Here is a 26,023-nt window from a genome sequence, read left to right on the forward strand (position 1 = left end):
TAGTTTACAAATTGACTTCTGCTGCCTCCCTCACTCGAACCGGGTCTGAATCTGACCAGATCTATTCAGAACTGATCTAGTTGTCCTCGGGACCGTTTAGAACGGGTCTTTTAGATTAAAAAAACGAATTATACATATTGGGTCCTGGTGGGAAAGCCCCAGGTCCATTTCGGAATGGGTCCAACTTTTACTTGAGAGGCCCAACATAACATTCCCTGTCACAACAGACAATGCTGTCACAGAACTTGGGACTTGGGCCACAAATGGGGTGCTCTTTAGGTTTTTGTCTTTATTTATTTTTTATAGATATAAATAAAATGTTTACCCCTTTCTCTCACCAATTTCGTGGTATTCAGTTGGTAGTTTGTCTTGTCTCATCGCTGCAACTTCCGTACGGACTCGGGAGAGGCGAGGGTCGAGAGCCGTGTGTCCTCCGAAACACAACCGGGCCAAGCCGCACTGCTTCTCGACCTAATGCCTGCTTAACCCAGAAGCCAGCCGCACCAATGTGTCGAAGGAAACACTACACCTGGCGACCTTGTCAGCTTGCACTGAGCCTGTCCCGCCACAGGAGTCGCTAGAGCGTGATGGGACAAGGACATTCCTGCCGGCCAAACCCTCCCCTAACCCGGACGATGTTGGGCCAATTGTGCTCCGCCCCATGGGTCTCCCGGTAGCGGCCGGCTGCGTCAGAACCTGGACTCGAACCAGGATCTCTAGTGGCGCAGCGATGCAGTGCCTCAGACCACCGCGCCACTCGGGAGGTTAGGTTTGTGTCTTTTGCCAAAGAAGCAAAAATGAATTACAGTAACTGTTGCCATTTCATTTCCCCGCTGTACTGTAACCGAACTGTGACCCCAAAACCACAATACGTACTGAACCATTACACCCCTACCCTACAGTTTAAAAATGAAAAAAATGGCCAGCAAGAACTATCTCCTCCTTTCACTCTCGTCTAGTGCTCATCCATTTTTCCCTACTCTTTGGTTCAGCTCTAAAAGATGCCTGTCTGGTTCTGTAAATGTTGCCCATGTGGGGTCTCAGCCTAGTGGGGAAACTAAGACAATCTAGCCATGAAAGACACCTTGGAGGAGAGAGCGAGTGAATGTGTAAGAACCCCTAGAGGAAAATGTGAGGGACCTGCATGAGAGTGTGTGGAGTAAATGTGTTGTCCTTTCCCGGGTTGTCTCCTGAGAGGGAGAGGGTGTGTGCTTGGTTTAGCAGGGCAATTCAGTGGATCCCCTCCTATTTGGCTGAATGGGACTCTGAAAAGAGTGAGTGAGGACAGGACATAGACAAACAGACAATACATGCACTGTATCACAGTAACCAAGTGACACACTCTCTGTTGAAGGTCACTTCCATTACCCCACCCCTAAATGAAGCGGGCTTGACCCACTTACAGAAGCACAAATACTCAGCTCCCTCGCCACTCAGGCATCATCCACTCAGTTTTGCCCTCTCAGAGTTGCATGAATTCACTCTACACAAACACTTAACTCACACACTTGCGTGCATTCACATTTACTTTCATGCAGTTCTCTTTTACAACCCCTTTCGCACATTAAGGTCACTCCCTAACATACACGCTAGGGTTGGGTGATATCCAGATATCTGTACCTGCATATCGCTCCTGTGCCGTCTCGGGATATACGGTATTACCGGTAATGCACACAAGGGGGCGCTATTATTTTTATGTTAAAAAAGCCCAACAAAAACTAAAATTACCAAAATGCCAACAAATAGTAAGGAATTCTCATAGCGGTTGCTAGGTAAATGTTAACAAGCTCATGTGAACATTTACTACTAGGACAGATAACCCAGCTCATAAAGTTATTCAAATATCTCAAAATGCCGTTTGCAGCAGGGATCTTAATCCAGGAGGGGATTGTCTCTGCTGCTGTTTCCACAAAGCGTGATCTTGCAAGCTAATGTTAGCCACTTAGCATTTTGTCAACATTCTGCTAACACGTTGCAAACAAGTACAAAGGAATCCTCATAGGATGCTAACGAGCAGTAGTGGTGCATGGGTAAAATCACCGGGGAAGCCAGAAATAAAGCCAGAAAACAACCTATGTGTTGTGATAATTGCGTTGTTTGCTCTATAACCTGTTCATTCAAATGCCTTGCGACCGGGATAAGTAGGCCTAAGGCCGAGACAATAAAAAGACACAGTAGCAGAATAAATTCAACCACATCTTTTTGTTTTATCACAAAACCGGATAGCAACCTCTGTCCGGTTTATTCCACAAAGCATATTGCATGTAACAAACAGTTACTTGACCTACAGCATGGTCAAACAAGTTAGTGTCCAACATTTTCGGACCACTAAACAACTATTGATTTAGAACAACAGAGTTGTCGCAAAGAAAACAAGAGCTGCCTCCACTATTCCAGCACCATTTCAACTTCAACATCATCAAATCACCTCTGCTTAGTCTAATACAGTGACAACTAAAAGATACCAAAAACTATTTAGTTAAAAAAATATATTTTTTTAAATTCAAAATACAGATCAACAATTTACATTCTTACATCATATAAAACAACGCAGGTATTAATGAGAAAATACTGGAATAAACAAAAAAAATAAACAATTCTAGTGCAATTGTAATCACTCAATCTTATTGTAATGATTTAGGAAAATGTTGTTATTGTTCACTAGGGTTAATGTTTTAATAAAATGGTTCAATTCAATCTCAAAAAAATTGTAATTTTGGTATAGAATTTTTGTTTGTGTATGAAGTATTTGGCAACAAGAATAAAAATAATTCACAGTCATGTGGTCTTGTTTACCAAAAACTATTTAGTTCAATCAACCATGAGCTAAATATGTGGCTGTCCATGGTACTGATTTCAGTGTGTGTACAAGTAGGAACATGTTGACTCACCCTACTTGTAGAGAAATATGGCCAATGCCATCCTCTTTCATATTGATGAAACAGTCTATCAGCCTGTCATACAGTACACACTTATTTTGTTTTCCTAGGCTACCTGGCAAAAAAGTCTTGCTTGCTAGCCTAACTTCCATTCACGGGCAACGTTGGCTAGTTAACATTAGCCTGCTACATATTGAACTTCCATCCTCTCAGGCCAGGGGAACAGTGAATGAATTTATGGTTGGATCAGAATTGCCATTATAATCATTGACCAGTACGAAGAGTTTAGTAAAAGCAAAAGTCCAAATCCCTATCTCCATCCATGGCTGATTTAGGGAGGGGCCAATTTTAGCTAGCAAGCACACCGAAAGACAACACAATTAGATGCAACAATTCAAGTTGTTTCTGTCAATGACGTATGCTGTCAATGCGATTTGATAGGAGTGATGGCAAAATCCAAACTGGCTTCCCTTGACACTTAAAAAAAAAAATGGTGCGCAAGGACCTTTCATAGTTGCGCTCGCTCAGTTTAGCTCAACGCTGAATGCTGCACTTTTTTAAAAATACTTAAAAATATCTATCTCAAGGAAAGCCAAATGCTCACTGGCTTACCTTGCATTCCATTCAAATCTACGGGCGGAAACAATGTCACTCGTTTGGACCAGACAGCATCAGATGGCCTACACGTAGAGACAGAGGGGCTCTGTTTCGCTCGCTCGGATGCTTTCTAAGGTGAGATACATTCAGCCTCTTGCGAATTGAAGGAAAATGACGAGAAATATATATTTTTTAATTACATTTTTGGCCGCAAGCCTGGCATCCATGAATACACACCAATGCTAAGGAGCACATTGCAAACATTTTGTACAGTTTCTGACCTAAAATATACAAGTACATTTAAAAAATGCTACTCAGTTTGCTGTACGCACAACACAAATATTAGCCAGCAAGGCTCTTGATCCAGGAGTGGATTCTCTCTTGCCAAGCGAATGCTTGATTTTTGAAGAAGCTGCCCACTTAGCTAGATAGCTAACTAGCTACTAAATTAGCAAACGAGATGCACAACTGCAGAGAATTTAGCACATTTTAGAGAGTTAACTTAATAGTTAGAAGATATCTAGCTGGCAAACATTTAGTTGTGATTTCTATACTGTAATTAGATCGCCTGGCGCCTGCTGCACGACAGTGAGGGACTCACAGGGCTCCGAGCTCTGGTCTTTGACACTTGAATGGGGACTTCCGTAATCTACATAATAATGTGACCGATGACATGAAGAACGCAATGTTCTTTATCTCCTAATGTATTGCACGTTGACTGCAGGTATTTACTTAAAAAGTAGCCACAAATATTCCAACATAAATAATAGTTTCAACTGTATTAATGGTATTGAAAAACCGTCCCGTGGCTTTTTTCCAAATACCCCGCTATACGGTATATACACTATACCGCTCAAGCCTAATATACTCACACCCTAGTGTGTTTTTCCAGTGGTTCCCAAGTCTGTCTTTTATTGGAATGTTGGCAGCCCCATGGAGAGCCTCCAGGCACTAGGCAGTGTCGCTTGTTTTCCTTCTCCTTCTTTCTTTCTTTCCTTCTTTCTCTCCCCCCCCCCCCCCCCACACCCCTCTTCACTTTTTTCTCACTCATTAGTCATGGTTTCACTGAGGTCAGCCTACGTGCTGCTGTCTGTTCAGTGGGACGTGGACGTGTGTCTTTGCAAGAGCATGTCGTGTGGTACCACCGCACCCTAGACTCACGCTATATTTTGCATGTTCTACATTGGTATTGGATAACTTCATGACTGTGAGTGTAGAGCTGAGGAGTATACTCTGATACATTAACATGGTTCCCCACTGCATCTCTCTCCTGCCTGCCGGGAAAACCTTTGGTTAAAGAAACGGGTTTATTGCATCAGTGACACACCTTTGCTGGGCTATTACTGACCGAATTCCGTTTTAGAGATGCCTGAGAGCTCTAGGATTTCTATCAGGACATAGACCCTTCCCTTTGATGCTGCGAGCAGACATACAGAGCAACCATGACTATTTATTAGAAGCACACGCTGCAGAGATGAGTTTAATTTGAAGGGAAATCGACACTTGGACACTGAAGGGTAGGTGTTGACAGCTCTGGGTGGGAGTTCTGTCTCTACATTAGCCTGCCAGAGAATGACTTTGTAAGAGCATACAAGCTAGAAGTACACACACACAAATGCTGTACTGCATTGGAAAAATACACACCTTGCTCCTGTGTATTTTTCACCAAAGACTGTATAACACCGTCTGAATAAACTGTGACCGTTCACCTTAGCTCACCACCTGCCTCTGTTCACTTGGCTAGGATAAGGGAGAGGTGAGTGTGTGTGTGTGTCTATCTGTGCTAAAGCTGTGCTGTGCCAGGGGAGTGCTTTTAACACAGTTTGCTTGGTTTAACGCCCTTGTTGCATTCTTCATCTCTCGCTACCATTTCAGTTTGTACAGTGCCTCTCTACTCCTCTCAATAGTACTACTGTACTCAGTTTGGGCTTGCCTGCCAAATCAAGGCAGTCTGCTGCTCTGTGGCCAGGTTTGTATTATTATTATTATTATTTACATGTAACCAAGGCAGCTGTACAGCAGCACTACAGTTACAGTATATCCTCGTGTTACCAGGAGAGATGTCTCTCTGTGTGTGTGTTGTAATTAGTCTCTCACACATTTGTCTTAAGACTAAGTTGGGGTGTCTGTGTGTGTGTGTGTTTCAACTTGAGGGAGCTGTGCTGGCAAATAGTGTGTACCCAGTGATCACAGTGTGGTTAGGAGGACAGTACACAGTCACCATTTACTCTGGTCCCTGGGACTGGGAACAGGCAGACTGGGGAGGGTGAAGGTCTCCACTGGGCCAGCCTTCCCCAGCTCCCACACATTAGGCTAGGTGTGAGAGAGGAAGAGCAGGCCCTAGTAAAGCCCATAAGCCCTCGGTGGCAAGGTGGTGTGTGCCCATGTTTCTCTGTGTGTTTCTCTCTGTGTGTGTGCGTGCGTGCCAGTGTGTCTTTACTCATAATTAATCGAATCCGGACCCCCTTGTAGTGGACTCCTATTCTAGGTAAGTCCTGGCAGACACTGAGTAGGAGAAGCGATTATGAGGCTAGGGATGTGCTTTAACCCACTTAGAACACCCTCAGGGGCTCCTGCCAAAACGCTTAGCTTAGTGCTTTTAATCCTCTTCCCAAAGCCAACGTTTTTTGATTACCGATGCGCTCTTGTCTAACTTCCCTTTTTTTAGTTCGCTTGTGTGCATGGTTTGTGTGTGTGTGTTCATAATGTTATGTGGACAGGTTGTCTGGTTGTGAACACACTAGTGACGAGCCCTGATGTGGTTTTGAAATGAGCCTTCCCGTTGGTTCCTCTACACACACACTCAGGCAGACAGGTTTATTTAGCCCCACTAGAGCGGACCCTGTGGGGTCGCATCGGCCCTGGGAGCCAGTATACAGCATGGAGCCCCAGCCTCATCTCGACACTGGTTTTCCTCGCCGGGCTCACGTTTAATAAATACATTCTCATTCCACCACGTTGTTTACATTCTTTCTGTTGTGTTTAGACCACTCCTTTTGTACGGTTGCCAGGGTAATGCGTGGTAGTGCTGTACACAAACTGAACCGCACACACGTTAGGACTGCCTACGATTATTGCCAAAGAAGTTGGCCTACCCAAACCCAGCATTGATAGCACAATCTGACAGTGTGGACATCTGATGGAAGGAGCAGAGGCTTGGAGGGTGATTCAGTAGCAGGGGTCCGTCACTGTGTTGCGTCTGAGCGAGGCCTGGCAAGGCTTCTCTGCAGAGTCACGCCGGAATCCGGGTCAGGCCTGTTTCCAGAGCAGCCTTGTGGCTCAGGACGTGCTTCACATCGCTCTCTTTCTTTCCCCAACATCTATCTCAGCTCCCTCTCTCCTTCGCTCCCACCGATGCTAATGAGGAGCACATAACAAGCCCAATGAGGGATAATCTGACAGGAGAGAGGGAGAGAGAATGGGGAGGAGGAGAAAGAGACTGGGAACGAGGGAGAGAGATTTACTGGTAGAATGGGGTTGTCCTGCTTTTGTGAGAGACTTTGCGAAGTTGTGGCTGCTTGCTTAGTCATGCCAACACTCTGTTTTGAAAGTGGGGCTGGGGGGAGAGTTGTGGACAGCCTAGCGTTCTACAGACCCATAGGGTTGGGCAGGCATGAACGTTCGTCAGCATCTATAGCAATGTCTCCTCAGATTTACTTCAAACACTAATTTCTAACATTGAGCAAGCAATTGAGGCCAAAGAGCTATAAAAGTTAGTATTTATGGGCCAGGGTGTAAACTTCACTTGGAGAGGAGTTATGGTCATATTAGGGCCTGGGTTCCCTGTCATTGCCTTGTCTGTTGCTCCAGTTTGGCATGGCACACCATGGCTCTGTTGGCCAGACAGATGGCCTGGTGCTGGGCTCCTCAGGGATGGACTGACCAGACAGACCCTATTGCCATCTGGGGTCTCTACACCATGGCAGCTTCGCCATACCTGGAACTGATGCCCAATTTCAGATCTACCCCAACCGCCCTGAACCTAGTTCTGCAAGGACTGAATAGGTACTAAGCTCTTTTGGAATAGCCCTGGGTGTTAAGCAGCAAGGTGACTGTCTGTCTTAAAGAAACATGGAACTCACAGTTTTAGCTAAAAAGATTGGGGGCTTTCCATAGCAGTGATTGTTGTTCTACACAGAGTAACAGGCTGGAGTGGTTGCACTGTGGCTTTGGACACTGGATCCAGCCTTTTGAGTTGGAGTCCACGGTGATGTGGTCTAGAAGCACAGAGGCTCGGCCCAGGCTGCCCACAGTCAATATTTGCTTTTGTGAGTGCCTGGCTTCTGGCGTGAGAACAAACAAAAACTGGCAAATGTCTTTGAGAGAAAAGGGGGTGGGAGATATGGATTTTCTTTCCCAACCCGAGGCTTTTCTCTCTAGTGTACTGCCCCCTTGCTGCAGCTGTCACCCTGCCTCTGGAAAGGGCCACTTCAAGGCGTGTGTGTGTGAGTGAGAGAGGGAGTTCTCCACTATTGCCACTCTCCGCCTGAGATGTGACACCTGTTCCTAATGTTCTCCAGGTCTGCATTTCTAAAACACTTGATGCTAACCACAGCACTAAGTGGTGAGTGCGGGTAGCTTTGATTGCATTAGTTTTCCTGTGTGTGTGTGTGTGTGTGTGTGTGTGTGTGTGTGTGTGTGCGCGCGCGTGGTTAAAATGTTTGCGTCGTGAGCTGCTGCTATTTAAATGCCACACCACCTGCAAAACCGCTTGGGCAACGGCCACCCATTGAGCCCAGGGCAGTATGTTTGTTTCTCTCTTACTCTGTCCATCTGGCTGCCCGAGAGAGGTAAAGAGTCTGTACAGAAGAGTCAAGGTGTAGAGAAAGCAGGGGAGGGAAGAAGAGTGAGAGACAGAAGGAAAGGGAGCGTGTGTGTGTGGGGGGGATACAGAGAGGGTAATGAATATGTAAGGGGTGTGGGGGTAAAGTGTGTCTGTTTCCACAACACATAAAAAGACGTGAGTCTCGTAAACTACACGTGTCACAGATGCTTTGAAGGGAACCTCTCCCTGTGTCTGTGTGCGCTGCCTGGGAGTAATGATCGTCTTGCCCTCTGAGGCTATCACACGGGCAGGACTGAGCCAAATGCTTCTCACACCTATAAGCCAGTGGAAAACTTGTAATGTTTCACAGGTTTGTGTCACAGCCAGAAATGAACACATTCTCCCACCGCCACCATGGAGATTTGAACCTTGTGTGGTTGAATTTGATGGCCTTATTTACTTCCGGAATCATTTAGGCTCTTGTGTGTACACTGGTGTTTTAGAGTTGTATTTCCTGTTTTGTCATCAGAGCAAACCGGCGGCTTTGTTTTGGAGACGGGCTTGGTCTGTTTGAACATGTTTACATGGGAGTGATCCCACACTGGTACGGGTGGAGGACACACAAGCGCGGGGGGTGTGTGCGCAGAGAGAGAGAGAGAGAGAGAGAGAGAGAGAGAAAATAATGCAGAGGCTTACCTCAGTGTTTTCATGGTCTCATCCCTATCTGTGAGTACCTTCTGTGCTTGGTCATGATGTGGTGGCCTGCTGCCACAGAGCACTGCAATTGTCTCCACCTCTGTTGGGTCAGGGTGGAGGTGTTAACAGGGGCCAATTCGTTTGTCTAGTGACAGCGTTTGCATACTGGCTTGAATAGGTAGCTTGGGAGTGAGCGGGATGCCAAAAGCCTTCGAATCAATTCAACATGTTCTGTTTTGAGGATGACTGTGAAAACGTAGAGGATCATATTTCGCGAGTTCCCCTTCCCACTATTTCCCATGTCTCTGGCCTGTTCTCTCTCGCTCTCATATATATATATATATATATATATATATATATATATATCCACCCTGTCTGTGGCTTAGCCCCCTTTCTTGTGCCTCGCGCTCTCTCTCGCTCCCCCAGTTCTGGCAAGCCGAGACCTGAGGCTGAATACCAGCTGATCCCATAAGCTACATACTGAACCGACCACAGGAGAGGGGGGGAGAGAGAGGAGGCATGAGGGTTCAAGGGAAAGAAGGGGGAAGGGCAGAGCAAAGGATTTTGGGGGGGTTCAGTCTTGGGGCCAGTTTGTGTGGTAGCTGATGGAAATGAAGAGGGAACACAAGGAAGTAGTAGTTGGGTGGGAGGAGGGAGTGGTGCAGCTCTACGCTGCACCTCTCTTCCCCCCCCCCCCAGACTCCCTGTGGTGGCGCAAAGAGAACCAGGTTAGAATCACTCGGAGGGGGTGACGGGCAGCTACAGGAGCACAATACACACTGACCACCTCTCCTCTGGGACAAAGCTCTACGGCACAGTTTCTCAATGTGCATATTAATGTATTCCACCAGGCGGACCGTTTTGCAGACGGCACCCTGCTCACACCACTGCCACAGTAAAACCGTTAACCCACCGGCGATGAGGTCGCAGCGGAGGGTGGTTCAAAGGCCTTGTCTAGGGTCATGACTCTTTCATGACCCGTTGATGAATGAACTGGGGGGAATCGCAAGTACAAGTTGGCCTACTTCCACAGCTCTTTCAGATCCAAGGTCATGAAGGAAAGATAATGGGAAAACAACAAAGGGGCGCGTAGTCCAGCCAACTAGCTAGTGGATGCTGTTGTCAGATTTAGGCTGGTTCTGTTCGAAGCAGAGAAAGAGACAAGAGGGGATCCCACCCAGATGCACGCAACCTGCTTGTAAAGCTGCTCCTCCAGGCCAGCTGAGTGAGTAGTCGCGCTCCTGCCAGGTTTAGCTCTCTACACCCCCCGTATCCCAGAGTCCATTAGGCAGAGTCATGACAAAACCCATCTTAGAAGCATTACTTTTTCATTTTGGTAAAAGTACATGCCCCTCAGTCTTGTGCCCCAAACACATACAAGACTAGTGCAGACAGTGGTTCCGAAGCTTTGCGCTGTGACCCAGTTCTGAATGTTGTTCTCGTGATTTTACCGTCCAGGCCAGTAACCCTGTCTCTTCTTATTTCAACTCAACTCCAGGTGGTGTGTGAATTCTTCTCCTCTCTGGCAGTGAATAGTTAGTTAAAAGGTACACCACTGCTCCTTCGTCCTCTATTTCACTGGGATGATAGGAAGTGTACTTTGATTTGAGCGGTTGGTGCCCCATGATGCCTTGCCCATAACCTCAAGCCCAGTCTGACCGGCATTCCAGCCTCAGTAGGCCAATGCTTCCACCTTAAGTCCAGGGATGTACAGCACACTGCTCTCCAGTACCACACAGAGAAGTACAGTAGAGTGGTTCACAGAGGAATCCTCAAAATAATACATCATTTCACAAGCACCAGAAGAACAGTCTGACATTGTTATCACTATCTCTGAGCACTATCTCCCAGGCCCCTACTGGCTGCCGGGCTTATCTAGGCCGCATGACTGCTAGACGCAGCGTAGCTTTGAAAGGGCCAGGCTCCACCGTGGAGAGCCCAGACCCTCCAGAGGACAGCCGACCGGCAGACGGACTAGGGAAAGCGATCCAGGACAGGGAGAACTCAGTCCTCACAGGACCCCAACGGCCCCCACTCTCAATGGAGCCATTGAGGAGAGTGAGAGAAAAGGATGCAAGAGAGGAAGAGACTGTCTGAAACTGTGTCACTAGCCTTCTTTGTCTGGCTGTACAGTAACCCCCCCCCCCCAACACACACACACACACACACACACTGCCCCTTGACCCTGTTAATAGTGTGGCTTTTTGTTGGCGCTTGAGTATGAGCCAGTAATGGGGGTGGGGGGGCTCTGTGTCAGTCAGTTTTAAAACAAAAAACGCTAACTGGCAACAAAACCAAAAATCTTGTCACTGCATTTTGTTTTTCAATTTAGTGGCCTTTTCTGAATGTTCAACAGCTCCTTTCCAGCTGTTTGTGTCTGTGATAGAAAATCACTGATTGAGGAGTAAAACATTCAACAAACCGTTCTGACTGCATGTGTGGACCATTGACTTATTAATGTGTTGACGTCTAAGGTAAGGATCATGTTCCCAGGCATCGCCGATGACATACTAATGTGTTGACGTCTAAGGTACGGATCATGTTCCCAGGCATCGCCGATGACATACTAATGTGTTGACGTCTAAGGTAAGGATCATGTTCCCAGGCATCGCCGATGACATACTAATGTGTTGACGTCTAAGGTAAGGATCATGTTCCCAGGCATCGCCGATGACATACTAATGTGTTGACGTCTAAGGTAAGGATCATGTTCCCAGGCATCGCCGATGACATACTAATGTGTTGACGTCTAAGGTAAGGATCATGTTCCCAGGCATCGCCGATGACATACTAATGTGTTGACGTCTAAGGTAAGGATCATGTTCCCAGGCATCGCCGATGACATACTAATGTGTTGACGTCTAAGGTAAGGATCATGTTCCCTTCTCACTCCCCATATAGCAATAGTCAGCCACAATATTCCTCTTTCTCACTGGCCCAAAATATTTATTCCAAAATCCCATCTGTGTTTCCCCGAAAGCAGTGTTTGTGGTGGGGTTTGAATCTGTTTTAAATGTGTTAGATGATGTGTTGCATTTTTTATTTTATTTTCTTGGACCCATTTGAATCTGTGATTGACCCCACTGATCTGGTCCGTGCTGCTGGGTGGATAGCGTGGCCTTGGCTCTGGGGCTGAACAAACGGAATGTTTCATTTAGATTTTCTAAACTGCCCTTTTTTCCTCTGGGTCCCTTGAGAAACAACGCTGATGCCACTGACTAGATAGACATCATGTTAGAAGGGGCCATGTCATGGGGAACAACTGACTCTGTGACTATTCTATGTTATTGTATGTCTTTGTTGGGGTCTGTCCTCTCCCTGCAGGATACCCTTTCTTCCTAAAGCCTCATGATTTAGCCTCATTAGCCTGTCACTAGGGTGATACGGTTACAGGAAGAGCCTCTAAAAGACCCCCAGATCTCCACTTCCTTCCACGTCCCTAATGGAAACGTGATGGCCGTACTCGCTACTCAGTCAGAGCAGAGTGCGGTGTGACAGCAGAAATGTCCCCTTTTTAAGGGTTCTCAGCAGCCACTGCTTCTACTCATGCTGAGAGAGAGTGGGCTACTGTTTGTCACTGTGTTGCATTTAGCCTATGAGTTGGATCTGTGCTTGGTTGACTGGCCGTAAAGATTGTTTTCCAAAACTAGGCCAGAGGGAAAAGATGGCACCTGCCGGAAAGACAAAATAAATCCCCGTAATTCTGCCATGCATTTTTTTTAGGCCTAGTAGTGCAGCTATGTGTGTTGGCTGAGAGTAGCCTAAAATGTGCTTAGGGGCTAATCCGTGTTGGCACAACACTATCCCCCCCCGTTTTCTCCTGGGAAGCACACCTCCATGGGAGCAGCAGCAGCTGTGAGGGTCTAAAACACTCCTCTGGCCCGTCGTTACCAGACCGTGTAGGGAGGACCTCAGGCCAAGAGCGCAGCGACGGAGGAGCTTGATCATTATTTCACAATCATTACTTAAGTAAGCTAGTTGGCTTCTGTTATGTCTACCTACCCCATCGTTATCCTTCCTTGACCTAGCCTAAACAATGGTTTGTCATCATGACTCATGACTGTTAATGTTATCTGTTACAGTATGTAGTCCTTATGGCGGGGACGGGTTGAAGTCAAGTGTAACCCCCACTATTAGAATGTGTGTGTCAGTCGGTCTGTCTGCTGGCTCCTCAAGCAGCAGGTAGATGGTAAAGCCCTGTGTTGACACCTACCTACCTGACGCCACTCGTTACGCCTGTGTGGCAGAGGAAAATAGGTACGTGTTACTCTGGAAACCGTGTGTACTGTGTGAGACACTGGGATTATTATCTCCTGCTCAGTGTACTAGCATAGCCCTGTTGTCTTTAAAACCGTGTCTAGAATATGTGTGGAATTAGGGCTGGGAATTGCCAGGGACATCACGATACGATACTTAGGTGCAGATACGATTCTATATGTATTATGATTCGATACTGTGATTTTTAATTGCGATTCGATGTTCCAAACATATTGCTCACCATATGTCTGCTCCAGAGGGATGAGAGAGAGCCATGGCTTTTTTTCCCTTTTCGGTTATTTGAAAATGAAACAATCTCCAAAATATCACTATTTTTAACACAAGCCATAGAAAGTTGGTTGCAATTTCAGTTTAATCCACCAGAAAAGACAGAACAAATATTACATCAAATATTATGGTTAAACTCCAATATACTAATTGATTTGTTTTTTTTTAAATCATTATTTTTGGAGATTGTTTTATTTTTTACAAAGCTATCTTTGTAAATGATATCATAAATATGACTGGGGGAGTTGTCAGTCACACATGCAGCTAACAAAAATATATAGAAATGTCTGCTCTACCTAAAATTACAACCAACTAATTGCAGCATTACCGCAAAAATGGAAGAGGGAGAAAATAAGGAACTTGGCCCTGCACTAAAGACCAAAATTGGTTAAAGAAAATTGTGATAAGTAAGTATATCAGTTTAATTTCAGGACCAAAAAATTGACAGCTGTGCCATATAGGACTCCCGAGTGGCGCAGCAGTCTAAGGCACTGCAGTCCCTGATTCCAATCCAGGCTGCATCACATCTGGCCGTGATTGGGAGTCCTGTAGGGCGGCGCACAATTGGCCCAGTGTCGTCCAGGTTTGGCCGGGGTAGGCTGCCATTGCAAATAAGAATTTGTTCTTAACTGACTTGCCTAGTTAAATAAAGGTTAAATAAAAAATTGTTTGCAAAATAGTTGGAAAGAGATTTTCGATGTACCGATTCCATGGCACTGATACAAAAAAAACAACGCTGGATTCAAAACGTAAGATTTTTTTTTTCAATTTAAATTATTATCCAAATGTATTGCAACCAATAGAAAGTTTATATATATATATATATATATATATATATATATATATATATATATATATATATATATATATATATATATATATATACACAACCATCCCAGCTCTGCAGATTGAGGTGCGAATAGACAGAATCATTAGATTATTCGTTTTGGTACTGTCTGTATGTAGCTTCTTTTTGGTCGCAGGTCCAGGAATGGCTGAATTGCAACATTAACCTGGAACTAAGTCTGCAAATGGCACTGCTGGGTGATTTTGAAAAGTCATAGTCAATTGATCAATAATATAATAAAACTCTTAGCAAAAATGTTACTTTAATTTGCAATCTATAGAAACTATGAGAATAGAAAGGTTCAGAACTTTTGTGAAACAGCGCAGTTGCAAAATAAATGGCTAATATAAATCAAAACTGGATGGTGTTCAGAGATAGATGGGAGGGTTTGAGTGGAGCTGAAGGATGGGACTAAAAACAAAGAAAATATCATTATTGTAAAATAGATTGTGTCCGTAAAATGTATGTAGAAGCTGGAAGTAGAAACCTAAGTGTTGTTGTCCATTCGTTTACTCTAATTAGGTTAGGGGAAAATAATAAAGGAAAATAGATTATATTAGGGAAACAGACACAAGTAACAGGTGTTAAAGTGATGAATGTGTATTTAAGAGTACGGTTACCATCGCCTTTTGAAGAATGTAGAGCATTTTAAACACGTTGCATTGTGTGTTTTTAAAGCAGCACGGCATGTGGTTGTTAAAGAATCCTTCTCACACAGAGAGATAGGAGGCCAGCTGGGAGGAAAGAGGAGTGATTCAAGGATCAGAGGAGATAGAAGAGGGTGAGAGATGATGCATGGAAAAAAGGGGAGAGAGATCAGAGAGGAGAGGAGGCGGGGTCAAGGACTGCTGGGTCTCTGTAGGAGCAGCATCTCTGTGATGATGCATCATTCTGAAGCCTCAATTTGAGGAAATCTGTCCTAGCTACCGATCTGATTCATCACCGAGTTCCTGGTAGACCAGGAACTCGGCTCTCTCCTCGTCTTCAACTGTATCCCACTCACCAAATTCCTCCTGTGTTCCCGTGCTTTCTCATTGTCCATTCATTTCTGTTTCCTTTACTGGCTCTTCTGACTGTAGTCCTACCAGGTTCCAAACTTTGAGTTCTTCTTTTTCTCTGGATATTTTCATTTTTGCATCTTCTAATAACAAAGGTGTTACTTGTTCGAGAGTGCAAGTGGGAGACTAACCGCATTTCCTCTGCTGTGTGTGTGTGTGTGTGTGTGTGTGTGTGTGTGTGTGTGTGTGTGTGTGTGTGTGTGTGTGTGTGTGTGTGTGTGTGTGCGTGCGTGCGTGCATGCATGTTAGGTCCCTCTTACCCTGCCTGTCGTGACAAGGACACCTTTGTGATTGATTGACATATTGCGGGGTGGACGATGGGACATCTTTTATTTATCGCTCAGGTTGTGTGTTCTGACTGCTCACCGCCTCACGCCTACATAACTCTTTCTGTCTGTGTGCCCCTGGTTCCCATGGCAACCGGCGGCACAGCAATTCAGCAGTGAACGGAGTGTTGTATCCATACAGTACATACACAACACAGCATTCCCCAACCTCACCAACCCTGAGGTGCGCAAGTTATGTGGTGGCGGGGGCCCCTTACCACAGATCTAGGATCAGATAACCCCCCCCCATACATTTCCATCAGTGGATAAGGGCTTCCATCTACACCTTGTATTCAGCGATTATCTTTTACCCACTTTTCATGTGATTAGTCTGGTACTTCTCACAGCAGTATCCCTCTCCCTACTGCAGGCAGAGAGACAGCGCAGCCCATCACACACTGGAGAGACATCCAGCAGAGGTAGGGGTTCTCATGCAGATCCGATCAACCCTCCTATTTCCATTCAAATAGAGCTGGAGGGGAAGAGGAGAGAGAGAGAGAGGGGGGAATAGGTTGGAAGGAAAGGATGAAAGCGTGGCAATCTCACCTCCCAGTGTTTGAGTATGAATGGGGCTGCCCACCCTTCTCTGCAGGGGTTCCCAGCACACTTTCGGGGTTAATAGCGACGGCTGCTCTGCTCGATGGAGGCGCTGTGAGAGAAAGAGACGGTTTTATATGCACTACACGCCCTGCACCGTCTCTCTGTTGCTGATAAAGTTTTGATCCAGGGCTGTGTACCTTATCGCTGGTTCTACAGAGGGTTATGCAGGTGCTTTGAACCAAACACTTTATAACTCACCACCAATGCATTCTGGGGAGGGAGGGAGGGAGCTCGGAGAACATATTTTATTGTACTGCTCAACAACATTTGCATAGAAGCAATCTCTTTTATAATAGTGTGCGCTGTATGTGCCAGTGGAATCTGACTTTGAAATCTAGTGGAAACCAGACGGGAGGCAAGGGAGACGAATAAGTGGATGAGTTTTTGTTGGCGAGGGAGAAGTGAATTAATTACGTTGTTGGTGACAATCAGCATATTTTGGTTTATGGTTTGCATATTTCACAAACAAAGTACTAGGGTCGTGAATTCAGCTGTAAGCTACCAAGGAGATTTAGCCTACAATTATAGCTGGAAGCTACCGGTATCGTTTTACATTGTAAAGGTGTTCTAGCCTGTATGGACGTTGTTTGGCGAACAGTTTCAACATTTCTTCATTAGTCAAGTGTGTTAACTTCTGTGCAGCATGAGTGGGGAGCTAATGATGCAGCACAGCAATAAGGCACTTGCTCTTTGCCCTATAAAGGAGCTGCGCTGATTCTCAGACATAATTCTCATAATCAGGTGAGACACATTTGACAGAAGTACCGAATGTAACAGGAAGAAAAAAAAAACTGCTCGATACTACAATTTTTATCGGGGGAAAAGTACCGAAGTTTCAGTATACCGTATGTGTAGGCTACCAGTGCTTCTTTTTATGAGGCGCACTAATAAAAACTGTCAACTTGTTTTATTAAAATGTTGAATGTTATGGTTGTTCTTGTAGGCTGTGTAACAAAGCCTTTTCATTGTTAAGTTAGTCCTGTTATATACAGTACCAGTCAGATGTTTGAACACACCTATTCATTCAAGGGTTTTTCTTTCTTTTTTACGTTGTAGAATAATAGTGAAGACACAAACTATGAAATAACACATATGGAAACATGTAGTAACCAAAAAATTGCTCAACAAATCAAAATATATTTTAGATTCTTCAAAGTAGACACCCTTTGTCTTGATGACAGCTTTGCACACTCTTGGCATTCTCCCAAGTAATTGAATACTAACGTCCATTCAGATATTAGAATAATCGTGTCTATCCCTAGCAGAAATGAATTCATATAACACAATGACAGTGACATCAAACGGCTGAAAAAGTATACCCATTCTAACAGGGTAAAAAACACAATACATTGTACAGGCCAAGTCAGCCAGGGTATGATTACACAAAAACGTATGTTTCATGGGGCTTTCACACAAAATTGGTTTTCACACTAACTCTGGCACGTTTTCCCCCTTAGTTCGTGTCAACACTATCCGGGGCTCGGGAACAGCACACTAAACAGCGCACAGTGGTACTGTCAAAGGGTTAACTCAGTCCGATTCCGTTTGTGCTGGGGTATAGTTCGCTGCTGGTGAGAACGCAGTAGTATCGGTTGTTTGATTGCGAGCATTACCATAATCTGATATCTATTAAACATTCTGTGAGGAGCAGTGTAATTGAGCGCATCCGATGCGGAATAATAACAATAATAATACATTTACATTTGACATTTGCATTTGAGTCATTTAGCAGACGCTCTTATCCAGAGCGACTTACAGTAGTGAATACATACATTTTATACATGTTTATTTTTTTTGTGCTGGCCCCCCGTGGGAATCGAACCCACAACCCTGGTGTTGCAAACACCATGCTCTACCAACTGAGCTACAGGGAAGGCCAGGACATTCATTTTATATAGCACTTTTCACGCAGAATCTCCAAGTTGTTATTATTGATTAGGGGAGATGGGGACATGGCAGCCGCTATTGCACCGTTTTCTCCCGCTTGTTGTTGGAAGACCAAAGCGGAAGTAATATGAAGTTGGGGATACACGCGTTATGCTTCTTGATCATCGAAGATGGATTTAATGTGAGCATTTTTCTCCAATAAACAGATCACTTGCATAAACACATTTTGTTTTAGGCATTCTAGTTAATTTGGCAATGTGAAACCAAAATACAGTATTAAAAAAAGAAACGAACACCGATTCGAACTAAAGGTCAGAACCATGTGACAACGCCCTTACAAACCGGCTGCGCGCGTGTGCGCCATCGTGCAAAAATGTATTTTGTCCCCAAACGCGATCACCACACGCAGGTTAAAATATCAAAATAAACTCTGAACCAATTATATTAATTTGGGGGCAGGTCAAAAAGCATTAAACATGTATGGCAATTTAGCTAGCTAGCTTTCACTTGCTAGCTAATTTGTCTTATTTAGCTAGCTTGCACTTGCTAGCTAATGTCTTATTTAGCTAGCTAATTTGTCCTGGGATATAAACACTGAGATGTTATTTTACCTGAAACGCACAAGGTCCTCTACTACACCAATTAATCCACACATAAAACGGTCAACAGAATCGTTTCTAGTCGTCTCTCCTCCTTCCAGGCCTTTTCTTCTCTTGACTTTATATTGCGATTGGCAACTTTCATAAATTAGGTGCATTACCGCCACCGACCTAGTTCGTCTTTCAGTCACCCACGTGGGTATAACCAATGAGGAGATGGCACGTGGGTACCTGCTTCTATAAACCGAGGAGATGGGAGAGGCAGGACTTGCAGCGCGATCTGCGTCACAAATAGAACTGACTTCTATTTTAGCCCTTGGCAATGCAGACACTCGTTGGCATGCGTGAGCAGTGTGTGGTGCAATAATTGAATAATATAGACTTCAACATTTATTTTGCAACCAGCCTGTTACAGTTGCATTGACAAACCCATTAGCTGACTAGAACGGCTCCTCTTCAAACTGGTTTAAGAAGAAAAATATGGGACGACTTTTTAAGTAGCACTCACACTCTGAAATATTAATGCAGTCAGAGTTTAGAGTAATCCATTTAAATCACAACACAATGCCTATGACAGGCGGGAGGAAGGAAGTCAGCCAGCCAGCTCATGCTCCTCTGTGGCTCACCATGGAGCAGAGCAGCGCTGGATCAACCACTAATGATATGTAAAGTACGATTTGCATGTCCTCTTTGAAATGCGTCTGGTCTCTAATTCAGGCCGGCCCAGTCACACTGCGTTCAGTGTACTGAGAGAGATGTTTAATTACCCTGCTCTGCTGTATGAGATGATGATGATCTCTAGCTCTAACACACAGGGAAATAAATGACCATATTCCTGTTCACTGAGCCTACTGTACAGCCATATACAGCAAGGCACACACACACGTTCATATTACACAGTACACACAGACGGGTGTACACACGCTCGGTCACACTCGTGCATACACACTCTAGCACGCGTAGTTACAACCCACTTCACAGATCACGGGTACCAAGAAGCCCCGTCATCGTACTCATAAGTCAAGTGCATGCACTCGATTTCCTGATTGATCCAGTGCCACACACACGCACGCACACAATCTCTCTCCCTCTGCACTGGGCTCGTCTTTCTTTTCTCTAAGCTGTTTGATGGTCATTGTCTGGCAGGCACTGCAACCAGAGAATAGCTCCAGTACTAAATATACAGCTGCTCTCTTATTTAAACATGCACGCATAGGAGGCTATATGGAGGGTCTTAGTTTGTTTGTTTGTTGACTTATAATGCAATGTAGGCTAGGCTATTATCCTACATACCTGTAAGCCCCATGGCCTTCCTAGATAGGAAGGTAGGTAGGCCTAGGGGTTGCATTTATCCATTTCAACCGTTATAGGCCTACCAGTGACCCTACTCTATGGGCTGAAATGTTAGCCATGGCTGGAAAGTTTTCACTCATTCATTTTATTTTGGATGTAGGGGAGGTCTAAGCTGTACATCCATGCTGACTCTCAGAGCTATATTCAGGACTGGCTCTTGGCTCTGGATACTGTACGCTCCAGCAGTTTAGTCGAGAGACACACTCAAGGCACACACACACCGTCTCTCCCCACACACACTTTTACTAAGAGAGTGTTGTTATGCTCTGCGTCAAGGGGTAAGCGGACCTGAATTGACCGGTATTGATTGGCACTGTATTGTCAGACAGTAATGGGGCTCCCCCTCAGGACATTTAGTGGTGTCTGACCCCATCACCCATCTCAGTGCAATCAACCTCACTAGGGTTGGGCGACATTACGGTAGTGTCGACGATGAGTGACAACCAGCGCTGCAGGTGACGACATCGTGACGTGACAGACGATGGTTTAGCTTGTTTTAACTTGACGAGCCGCGCTGTAATGAACCGAGTCGCACAGCAGGGCAGCACACGTGAAAATTCAGAGTAATTAGCCTATTCCCTAATTATTATTATTATTATTATTATTATTGTTTTTCGCAATACTGTATCGTCCCGGCTGTATTAGGCTGTGCGGAGAATTACAACAAAGCAGTGCAAAATATCCATTCATAAAATATTGTTTCTCCTTTTCTCTGTCGGAAGACCGGTAGCCTTCACATGTTTTTGTCAGCCAATCAGAGCGCCACTACAGTCAGACTCTCCATGTGTAGCAAGTGAAGTGAGAGCTCACTAATGCAACGCAAGATGTAATTAAAATGACAGAATTAAACGTTGGCGAAGTGAGAAAGACGAGCAACTAACAGGTAGACTATTGTTTATTCTGAATGGAGTTGGGGGGGGGAAAGCGCAGCATCATGTATACTCAATAGGCTTGCTAGATAGCTAGCTGGCTACGTTAGCTTAGCTAGCCTCTCTAGGCTACTTGGACTTAATGGAGGGTAAATCCATTTGAATTCAATCACTTTTTTTGACAGCGTCCTTTTTGATTTGATCAAAACTTTCCATACATGCCCATGGAAGAAGTGGTCAGAGTCACTTTTTTGACCAGAACATTCAGGAGATAAAGGTGCTCATAGTTGACCCACTTTGCATACCCTGCCATACCATGACACATACCGTGATCCACCTCTACGCAGACGACACCATTCTGTATACTTCTGGCCCTTCTTTGGACACTGTTAACAACCCTCCAGGCGAGCTTCAATGCCATACAACTCTCCTTCCGTGGCCTCCAACTGCTCTTAAATACAAGTAAAACTAAATGCATGCTCTTCAACCGATCGCTGCCTGCACCTGCCCACCCGTCCAGCATCACTACTCTGGACAGTTCTGACTTAGAATATGTGGACAACTGCAAATACCTTGGTGTCTGGTTAGACTGTAAGCTCTCCTTCCAGACTCGCATCAAACATCTCCAATCCAAAGTTAAATCTAGAATTGGCTTCCTATTTCGCAACAAGGCATCATTCACTCATGCTGCCAAACATACCCTCGTACAACTGACCATACTACCGATCCTCGACTTCGGCGATGTCATTTACAAAATAGCCTCCAATACCCTACTCAATAAACTGGATGCAGTCTATCACAGTGCCATCCGCTTTGTCACCAAAGCCCCATACACTACCCACCACTGCGACCTGTACGCTCTCGTTGGCTGGCCCTCGCTTCATACTCGTCGCCAAACCCACTGGCTCCAGGTCATCTGCAAGACCCTGCTAGGTAAAGTCCCCCCTTATCTCCGCTCACTGGTCACCATAGCAGCACCCACCTGTAGCACGCGCTCCAGCAGGTATATCTCTCTGGTCACCCCCAAAGCCAATTCCTCCGCTGGCCGTCTCTCCTTACAGTTCTCTGCTGCCAATGACTGGAACGAACTACAAAAATCTCTGAAAGTGGAAACACTTATTTCCCTCACTAGCTTTAAGCACCAGCTGTCAGAGCAGCTCACAGATCACTGCACCTGTACATAGCCCATCTATAAATTAGCCCATACAACTACGTCTTCCCCTACTGTATTTATTTATTTATTTTATTTATTTTGCTCCTTTGCGCCCCATTATTTATATTTCTACTTTCTCCACTGCAAATCTACCATTCCAGTGTTTTACTTGCTATATTGTATTTACTTTGCCACCATGGCCTTTTTTGCCTTTACCTCCCTTATCTCACCTCATTTGCTTACATTCTATATAGACTTGTTTTTCTACTGTATTATTGACTGTATGTTTTTACTCCATGTGTAACTCTGTGTTGTTGTATGTGTCGAACTGCTTTGCTTCATCTTGGCCAGGTCGCAATTGTAAATGAGAACTTGTTCTCAACTTGCCTATCTGGTTAAATAAAGGTGAAATAAAAAACATCCATATCTTCATCACTGGAAAAGATATAAACGGTTGCGTTTGATAGAATTTAATAGTTTAAAAACAGGGTTGCTAAACTATTTTATAATTTCTTGAAATAAATGTACAAAAAAAATGACAAACATAACTTATCCAACAATTTCTGAATCTTATTTTTTTTTTGCATATTCGTATATGTTGTGGCATAGACCCTATTTTATGTCGTGTGAGGTTTTTGTGTGGTGTCTGCCATCGGTTGAGACACAACATACTCTTGAATACAGAGTATGTATTCAAGAGTGTTATTTCAATTTTAAGTCCATTCTATTTATTCTATTTCTATCACTTCAGACCACTGCAATTTAGCCGGTACGCCATTAAATTAAAAAATGTTTTGCGAATTACTACCACAAAGATGGCCTCTGGTCCACCCACCGTTAACTGAAATGGTCTTGTCTATTCTATTATCTATGATTTCAATAGGTTTCCTATGAAGGGTTGACAGTATAATTTAAAACAAAAGATATTCCTGTTCTCTGATGTGTGGACCTCCAACCATCTTTGTGGTACCGTTTTTGAAAGTTTCAATTTTAAATTCGATTCCCATTTTTGTACATTTATTAGCCAAACCACAACACCCACCCTGTATTCAAGAGCATGTTTCAACCGATGGCAGGCACAACGTGAAAAACTCAGATCTAAAATAGGGTCTGATCTGCAACGTGTACGCACACGCCACCCATTCCTCTTTGCTCCATGTACGCGCTACACAGCCACAGAAGCACACCTGTCACACACTGAAGCTGCATCCACCTGGAAGGATATGAGAAAATATTTGCCTCCAAGTAGACTCTGCCCATTTCAACAACATGATCTTTTGTCCAGTTGTAGAATGTGATTACACGGTATAGCCGAATGGTGGTTATTTGAGGGTTTTGTTTCCCCCCCCCCCCCCATTTATTGTAATGTTTTTGATTAGCCAATATGTATACCACAGTGTTTTATGAGTACAAAAGTTGACATTGCCCAACCGTTAAACCCTCACCCCGTCCTCCCCCAGCCCTCACCCATATTTGATCACCCAACCCTCATGAATACCCTTTTTTACTGAGCAACCCAACACCCTTTTTTAGTAAGCCTACATCAACCCTGTTCCTCATCCCACTACACTGTAGCCTACCCTCGGCTTTCCCCCAGTCCGACAACCTCCACCGACAAAAACACACACACTCACACACCAACCTCACATGCACTGGCACTACCACTTTGAGTGTAATAGTAACCTGGCTCACCCTGTTGCTGCTGCTGTCGTATTGTTCAGGAGAACATTCCGGTGCACACGGAAGAGTAAATCAGGAAGTACAGAGGGGCAGGGTCGGGGAGGATCAAGGATACAGCGGGATAGTCATCAAGGTCAAGATAAGAGGGCGAGTGAGGGAAATGCACACAACCGAGCAACACGGGAAGAAAAGGGGGAAAGAGAGAGGGAAGGAAGAAATACGTCCGCATGCTTCCCAGCTGAAACAGTTTGGAACTGTTTGTGCTTATATTATGGCCCCATTTTGTGAGAATTTTGTTAATTTTGGACTTCGTTAAGGGTTTTTTCGGGCTGTTCGGGCGCACACGCCAAACGATTGAGGCGGGCCGAAGTCGGTAGCCGAAGTCGACGACCCTTCGTCGGTGATTGGTCAACAGTAGAGATTCTTCAATTAAGTCTTTGTTGTCATTCAATGAGAGACGACTCGTTTTCTTGCACATTCTTTCATTGAAAAATACTGGTATTATCGCCGCTTTTTTTCAGGTTTTCCAAGCGAAGGTCTTTTAAGGGAGTATGCGAACACACTTGTTCGGTTCGCCGAGCCGACTTCGAACTAAATCATGTCGAGGCCTTAAGAGGGCGGAAGAAAGAGGGACAGGGAAAGGCAGAAAGAGGGAGAGAAATGCCAGAGGATGCTGCCTGATAGGATTTATCTGTTCAATAAAAGTTTCGCTTGACTTCAGTATAAAGTCTGACGTGTATAGTGTCGTAGCTACACGACGAGGTAAATTAACAGAGGCTTTATAGCGGAGTTTTATCTGTGGAGGATCAGAAGATCTTAATTGTCAGCTCTTTTGGTTTCTAATTAATGAATGGTGTAGAGAGAACTAGTGAGTTTGTCTATTTAGGAGACTGTGGCGTGTGCCACTGAGTGTTTGGATGTAGGACGTGTGTGTGTGTGTGTGTGTGTGTGTGTGTGTGTGTGTGTGTGTTTGTAAGACAGACAAGAGTCCCTGGCATCCACATTCCTCCTCACATACAATAGACTCACTGCTGGCCTGATGAGCCTGGAACTTACAGCAGCTACACACACACACCCCACTCTGCCAGACTGTACACACTCATAACGCCTCCTCACACATTTTCCATCCCTATCAGAGCTCAGTCAGCTACTTGGAATGTTATTACTGGTTAACAATTAAACCTTCTGAATCTGCTAAAGTAAAGCGTTCTTCTCAATTGTGGAAGCAGTAGTTTTCCTCTGGATACCTGGAGCCTTTGTTAGGGTTCTCTCTGATGTTTCACTCAAAATGTCACCCTTTGAACTTTAAAAAAAGAAAAGAGAAAAAAAATAGAGGTAGTTATCTCACCGATTTACCTAATAACAGAGAACAAGTGGTTCTAACTTCTCCCATTTGTTCCTCTTGTGTTCCAGGCAGCAGAGCTGTGATCGAGACACTTTCCCTGCCTCATTGACCACCTCTGCTCACCTGTGAGTCAACACACACGCACGGACCACACCCGATTCACTTGCACTGCTGAAGGTCTGGACGTGGTAGGCTAAATGAGTAACAGCAACGTGTGTGCGCACGAATGCGTTATCAAATAACACTGTTATTTTACAGCGGCAGGGCGATAAGTGGTTGGCTGTAAAAGTGAAGGAATGTCATGGAAAGTATGTTGCGTGCTTGTCCTGATCTACAGAGTTGTATTGCCGTCAGATGACATCTTGAAAGACCGGTTCAATACTCCGTGAAACGCCCCACCTCCCACCTGTAGAGTTTGGGGGTTCATTTGCATAGCCGACACGGGACGCTTTAGAATGATTTGCATCTGCCTCTATGCGTCTGTTTGTTGTAGCCTAAAAGTTGACAGCATTTTTATGTGGTTCTACTCTCATTGAGAGATTGCATGTGGGTGTAAGTGTGTATGTTCGCACATGTACCCATTTGGGATACTGAAAGTCTTCTGTGCGACCATCCTTAGCCTTGGGGCATCACCGATCCTCTCTTTGTTATATAACAGTTATGTTATGTAACAGTGTGTTATCAATGTTCACCCCCCTGGCTGTTAAGGGGTGTGTTTGTTGTCTGACTGTGTCATAGGCCCTGTTCCCACTGCGAGCGATGGAGAGGCGGAGGAGCGGAGGAGCGAAAGCGCTTTCTACTTTTCAGTTCTCATTCTTGGTCGG

General features: G+C 44.8%; 1 protein-coding gene across 15 annotated transcripts in view; it reads left to right on the forward strand.

Moving 5' to 3' along the window:
* LOC123729176 (signal-induced proliferation-associated 1-like protein 3) overlaps positions 1–26,023 on the forward strand; it is a 104,758-nt gene that overhangs the window by 16,245 nt on the left and 62,490 nt on the right. For 4 of the 15 annotated variants that reach the window (XM_082966470.1, XM_082966469.1, XM_082966467.1 and 1 more), the window contains exon 2: positions 25,268–25,387. The exons of 1 other annotated variant lie outside the window; for it this stretch is intronic. The gene's annotated coding sequence lies outside the window, so the exon portion shown is untranslated. Of the gene's footprint in view, positions 1–23,931; positions 24,617–25,267; positions 25,388–26,023 lie in introns of those variants that run through there. 10 more of the 15 variants (XM_082966477.1, XM_082966478.1, XM_082966479.1 and 7 more) reach the window with 4 other exon arrangements.

This window comes from Salmo salar, chromosome 20, assembly GCF_965601325.2.
Source record: "Salmo salar chromosome 20, fSalSal1, whole genome shotgun sequence".
Taxonomy (NCBI): domain Eukaryota; kingdom Metazoa; phylum Chordata; class Actinopteri; order Salmoniformes; family Salmonidae; genus Salmo; species Salmo salar.